Source organism: Phyllostomus discolor, chromosome 4, assembly GCF_004126475.2.
Source record: "Phyllostomus discolor isolate MPI-MPIP mPhyDis1 chromosome 4, mPhyDis1.pri.v3, whole genome shotgun sequence".
NCBI lineage: Eukaryota > Metazoa > Chordata > Mammalia > Chiroptera > Phyllostomidae > Phyllostomus > Phyllostomus discolor.
Window position 1 is genome coordinate 177,059,950 of NC_040906.2, and position 6,401 is coordinate 177,066,350.

The window sequence follows — 6,401 nt, forward strand, 5'->3', positions numbered from 1 at the left end:
TATTGAGCAAAAGGGCTTTATTTCCGTAATACAGTTGTTCCATGAATACCTAAACAGAAGGTTTCAACTAGGTGAATACAACTTAATCAAACATCAAGAGAAAGGTTCTTTTTATTTCTTAATTTTTAAAAATTAAACCATATCTTTGTTCTTACTAGTGTCATTTACTCAGGATTTAGCCAATGGAATTTGGATTTTTTTCATTTATATTAGACTTTATCCAACAGCATGGCAATGAACCAAATGTAAGCATCTTTTATTTACTGTAGAAATAAAGCCCTTCAGATAAAAGTGTATTTCAAAAAACTGATAATCTTTATAGAAGGTTTTAAGAAGAAAAATGAACTATGTGTTATTAATATCCTCAAGTAGATTCTATACATAGGATTGTAAATGCTAACTTGCTATATAGTTTACCTTTTTGCCTTAATTTCCAAGAAGTGATTAACCATATTTAATGTTTAATATCCATAAACACAGGTCATGGGGATATATTTATTTTATTCCTTTTATATATTTTTTACAAATATAGTTTAACAGTCTTATTATATATAGTGACCTTTTGTAATAATAAATTTTTTTGAGGTTGGCAGGATATCAGTTACATAATGAGGATACATAATGAATTCTGTAATTTTTTATTGCAAATTACTTCCCTTTAAATGCAACAGGAGCTAATATAAAACAGGAGTCACTTCTCTCAGCAACATTCATAGACTAAAAGTATTGATGGTAATGGCGTGTGGTAAGACATAAGTTGTCCCCGTACTGAGAAGGACTTGTTTTACTGGAATGAAACTAAATCTTCAACACATCAAGCCAGCCATGTCTACAGATCTGTCCACTTGGGTTTTTAGTTAAAGACAGAATTATTCCATGTGTCTGTGCTATTTAATTCTTCAGTTTGGATGCCACAGATGCCTTGATGTGAACTGGGGAACAGGGTGGGAAAAGAGTTGGATGCAGCAAGTTTATACACTTTTTGTTTTCAAACATGACAGAAATTTGCATAAGCTGTTTATATATAGCTATCATGGAAATGTTTTTTGGGAAAAAGGTGAGATTTGTTCATTGTCGTTCATTTAATATAAAAGATGAGATTATCAGCATTAAACTGAGAAATGATTTTTATTTGTCCCCATTTTTGAGATGTAGCCCTAGTGTTGGCATTAATGGTATTATCAAATGATTTCCAGAGCATGACTTGGTAATAGATCCCTTATAGATACTGAATAATTTATACATAGATAATGTTCACAATTATCAAAGTGCTTCAAAAGCAATAATTTCAATTTAATCCTAGTTAAGATTTGCCTGAATCTAATTTAAAGAAACCTTTTTAATTTTAGAGAAGAATGTCAACCTCCATTGTCATTTTATATGAAAACAGGCATAAAAAGTTAAGGCAACACAAGTTGTCAGGATCAGAGCTGAAAATAGAACTGGTTATCTCAGAATTGTGTCCCCCACTAAGTTCTCTAGGTACGTTTTCCTCTGAGAAAACTGTAAGCAAACAGAATTCCCTCTTTTTCTTTAAGATTTACTTCATTTAATGCAAAATATATGGACTTTATAAAAAGTCCATTGTGTGCAGTGAACTATTACTAAGTGGTTTGTGGAAAAGGATTATATAAAAATGAAACAAAACAAAACTAAAAAGCAAAAACAAACCGCTAAATGGACTTCTGCTTCTAGTCAAGTTGGGGTAATAGGGACCAGATTTACCCACCTACCTGAAACAACTGTAAGGGCAGACTAAATACATGGAACAACATTTTCCAGATATTGAACATCAAGCCGCAGAGGCTAGCGATCCTTGGGAAAGGGGAAACAAATAAAGGAAGCACTATGATTATCTCAGCTCAGTGTCTGAAGAGAGTTTCCAATAACAGTGCAGGGCAGGGGAACCCAGGCTAAGTCTCTGAACTTTGTCTGGTCAATTCTCTGAACTGAAGAGATGAAACTGGTCATCTGGGGAGACAGAACACCTAACGGTTGCCGGCAGAGTGCCTGCGTGGAAAGAACTGCACAAAGCTCCAGTATTCTCCAGAGGATCCCCTCAGGTCTTCAGTTGGGTGCAGATCAGTTTGTTGATGTAAGGAAACAAGAACCACACAAATGCTGATCACCAAAGCTCACACAGAACTGAGAGTTTTTCATGTTCCTGTACATGAGCTTTTAGGCATAAATAAGTATACATTAGATAGAGTAGTCACAAAGTTATTAGCCAGGAGTGGAGTCAAATAAGCCCTAGACCAATAACTTCTCTCTAAACCTACCTCATAAAACAAAATGGAAAGCCTCAAAAGGATATACTCTTTCCAAGTAACTTAACTATGACTAAGAACAAAGTTCAAGAAGTACTAATATGAGCACAAACATACCCATTACCCACGCAACAAGGCAAAATCATAATGTCTGGCACCCAATCAAAAATTATAAGGCATATAAAGAATCAGGGAAATATGACCTATAGTCTAAAGAAAAAGCAACCAATAGAAACAATTCAAAATTGACTCAGGCAATCAAATTAGTAGGTGATGACGTTATAAAAGCTATGGTAGCTATATCCCATATGCTCATGAAACTAGAGGAAAGGTTGAACACATTAAGTAGAGACATGAAAGATATATAAAAGACCCAGATCAACTTCTAGAGATGAAAAATACGGTATCTGAGATGAAACAGACCCTGTATAGAATTAACAGTAGATTAAACACTTACAAAGTAAAACCAGTGAGTTTGACAATATAGCAATAGAATTACTCAAAATAAAACACAGAGGAAAAAAGACCAAAAACAAATAAACAAAGCACCAGTAATCCATGGGACCTTTAAGCTTCTTAAGCACATGTGTTCACTGAAATCCTCCAGGCAGGGGGATAGGCAGAAAATTATTTGAAGAAATGACTGAAATGTTTTCAACTCAAGAAGTGCAGTGGCCCTCATGTACATGAAATACAAAGAAAACTACCCAAAGGAACACAATAAAATTACTTAAGTCACTGGTAAAGAGAAAATCTTAACAGAGAGTAAAAGACGTAGTTTGTACATAGGACAGAGTACAGTAATTTTTTTAAAGTATTGGAAAAGTAGAATACTGTTTCCAAGTCCTCCTTTTTCACTTAAGAAAATGAAACTTCACTGTAGAGTTTGGAATCAGTCAGGAAAGCATGGGCCTTGTCTAGTGAATCTGCAGTTACTCCCTCTTCCTTCTTTCCAAATCTCTCCCTTCCTTACTTTATCAATAAAGGATTGTCTTATACATGTGAATTAATTTATAATGGTAAGGTCTGATTTGCAAAGAAAGATGTCCTCTCCTAGGTATCAAAGTGGTGCTTGAATTGTCACCTCTGGAAATTATTTGTTCTCAGACATTATCTCCCTAAAGTTCTCATCTGCCATGTTTATTACTCCACTCCACTTCTCACTGCTGACCCCAAAGAGTGTCGCTCCAGAAGCTACTAAGAGTGTCAGCGTGTTTATATATGTCCTCACAGCTCACCGCAGAACCTCAGATTGTTTGGGAAGGAGAAGGCAAAAGGATGCACAGAGGCTTTACTTTAAAAATTTGTCTGGGCTGCCAATAATAAAGAGAATCACCTAAGCCAGAGAAATGTAAATGGTAAAGATTATATTTCAGCTGTTAGGATACTTTGATTTAAGGATTTTTTTGTTATTTCCCTGAGATTTATGGGTCAATGTTAATTTTTATAGCTTTTCTAACCCCTATGCAGTATAAGAAGATTTTTTTAAAAAGAGTCCCAATTGGCATTAAATTTAAATTCTCAGTTTCCAAGGAAATTTTTAAGAAGCCAATGCCCCAGGAATACCTTAGAATCTTCCCTTTTTAGAAAACTCCATCCACCCTAAGTTCTAACAGTGACGTTTGAGTTATGTTAAATTAGAGTTTGCCCCAAATTGAAAAAAACTCAACTCATTTTATAAGACAACTTAGCATTCATTATATTATCTACAGTTCTGAGTAATGCAGCAACATAATAAATAATATATATCATGCAAAGTATAATAAATGTCATGAAAAAGTTGCTGGAGATCTGATAAAAATGTGTATTTTCTAATACAATAAGAGCAAATTCTAGACACCAAGATCCCCTGTGTTAGAAGTTATGAGTTAATTTTTTAAAAGATTTTATTTATTTATTTTTAGAGATGGAAAGGAGGGAGAAAGAGAGAGAGAGAGAAACATGAATGTGCGGTTGCTGGAGGCTGTGGCCTGCAACCCAGGCATGTGCCCTGACTGGGAATAGAACCTACGATGCTTTGGTTCATAGCCTGTGCTTAATCCACTGAGCTACACCAGCCAGGTATGAGTTAAATTTTTAACTATGATGGTCATCTAATTTTTAAAGTCTCATCTCTCATTTTATAAGTCTATACACAGAAATAATTCCTACAAATATATTGAAATGTTTTAAACTGTTTCTTATCTATGTTTTTAAAGATAAAGCTTACTTGGGCAATACATTACTGCATACTGACAAATCACAAAGACACATTTAAGTTTTAGATTTCTTTAATTTCTTTTGATGTTTTTGTCAGGTGTTAAAATGATCATATTGAACAGAGGAGGGAAAATGGTTAATGTTTTTAATGTGTACTTAATGTAATTATAGTTGAGTAGAAAGATATAGATTAATTTACTTATATATTTATGCAAATCATTTATTAAATGCCTATTCTTGACCAAGCACTTTGTTGATGGTCTACCAATGAGTGGCTGGCTAGGTGGTCAGTAAATTTTTTTATTGGCTTTAAAACATTCAGACTTGTCTCATTTACTGGAAGCAGTTACAAGATACTGTTAATGGAATGTAAGAACTTTGTGCTAAGAAACTTAGAGTATAATTAGGAGACTTAAAACACATGAAAAGGTCTTAAAGGACATGCCAAAAACTTGAGAATAATATCTTTCTTTTAATTTAAAATTGCTGTGCTCCCCAAACACATGAAACAAGGCTACAAAATTTGGCTAGCATTTTGGCATATGTTTGAATGAGTTGATCAGAGATGGGGAAAATTCATCAATAGACTTCCATAAATAGGTTATTTGTGAACAGAAATTTGAAGAAAATAAGTGGCATAGCTTAAGAGTGGGAGGCAGTAAAAATAAGCCTATCCTCTGCAACAACTATGAATGTTGGAAGGAGGAAGTCACATAGGGTGGCAGGTTGATTAGCTTATGTGGAAAACAAGGTTTGTGCTGGGAAATGACTCAAATTGAAGTGAGATGGGGATGGGTGGGTAAAGCATTCTAAATGTTGGGTTGAGGAGTTTGCACTGAATAAAAAAAACAATTTAGAGTTTAATAGAATTTTAGAGTAGGATGATCCTTTAGTCATACTTCTCTTTCAGAGAAAACCAACCACTGAGCTTATTCACCATTAGTGGTATTGCCACTTGGGATTAAAGCCCAATATTTCCTGTTCTCAGTGTTCTTTTTATGTACCCTGCTACTCTGCAAAATGACACCCTATTGACCAGGAGCAGGAGAAACATATGAATACAGTGATAATTTGGAATACTTTGTTAAGGAATGTCTACTTTAAATACTAAGAAAGCAGTCACTTCCCCTTTTTTCTGCCTCCCACTCCACAGCCTTTGATTTTATGAAAGTCAATCATGCTTCAGCCATTTCATTGCCCAGCCTCTCCCTCCGTGGGTGTGGGTCTGTGACATCATTTCTGCCACACAACAGGAGCAGGATCACCAGCATGTAGCTCAAGCTCCAACTCCCTTTTCCATAGGCTACTTTATCACCAAGCTTGGTCTCAGAGCAACTTCCTTTAAAGCCACTCAAATGTAAACACTCCTTCAACATCTGGAAACCTCAGCTCACTTATGCTGCTGCCTCATTGCCACAGTGAGGATCCTCTTACTGACATCACCCAGAAAATACTGGCTGGAAACCGTGATGGAATTTATGGCGCCTATTCTACTGTGAACAGAAGGGGATTAGACCAAAGAGTGTAAGGATTTTTAAAGAGTTCATTTGACTCTGGCACCTGCTGATCTGTTTTTCAGAGCATGTGTTTGCTGGAGGGGAAGAATAGGGATAGCATAGTTAGAATCAGTTCCAACATTTCTTTCTCACGTCTCTAAGCATAGGCTGGGAAGCTAGCTCAGCCTTCACCACAGATTCACCAGGTCACTCCTCCAGCCCATCTAAAGCTCATGTTTTAGGGAGAGATGAAATGTGGTCATCCTGTAGACTCTCCTTCAGTGCCAGGGCACCACGTATGCCCTCTAGAATAGAGGGTGGCTGAAGAGGAGAATTTGAAGATAACCTTTCCTCAGTTCTCTGCAACCAGCCTTGACACTGTCTCAGATATGTGACTCCTGTCCCCAGGATCTTTTGTCCCCAAGGACAGATAGCCATT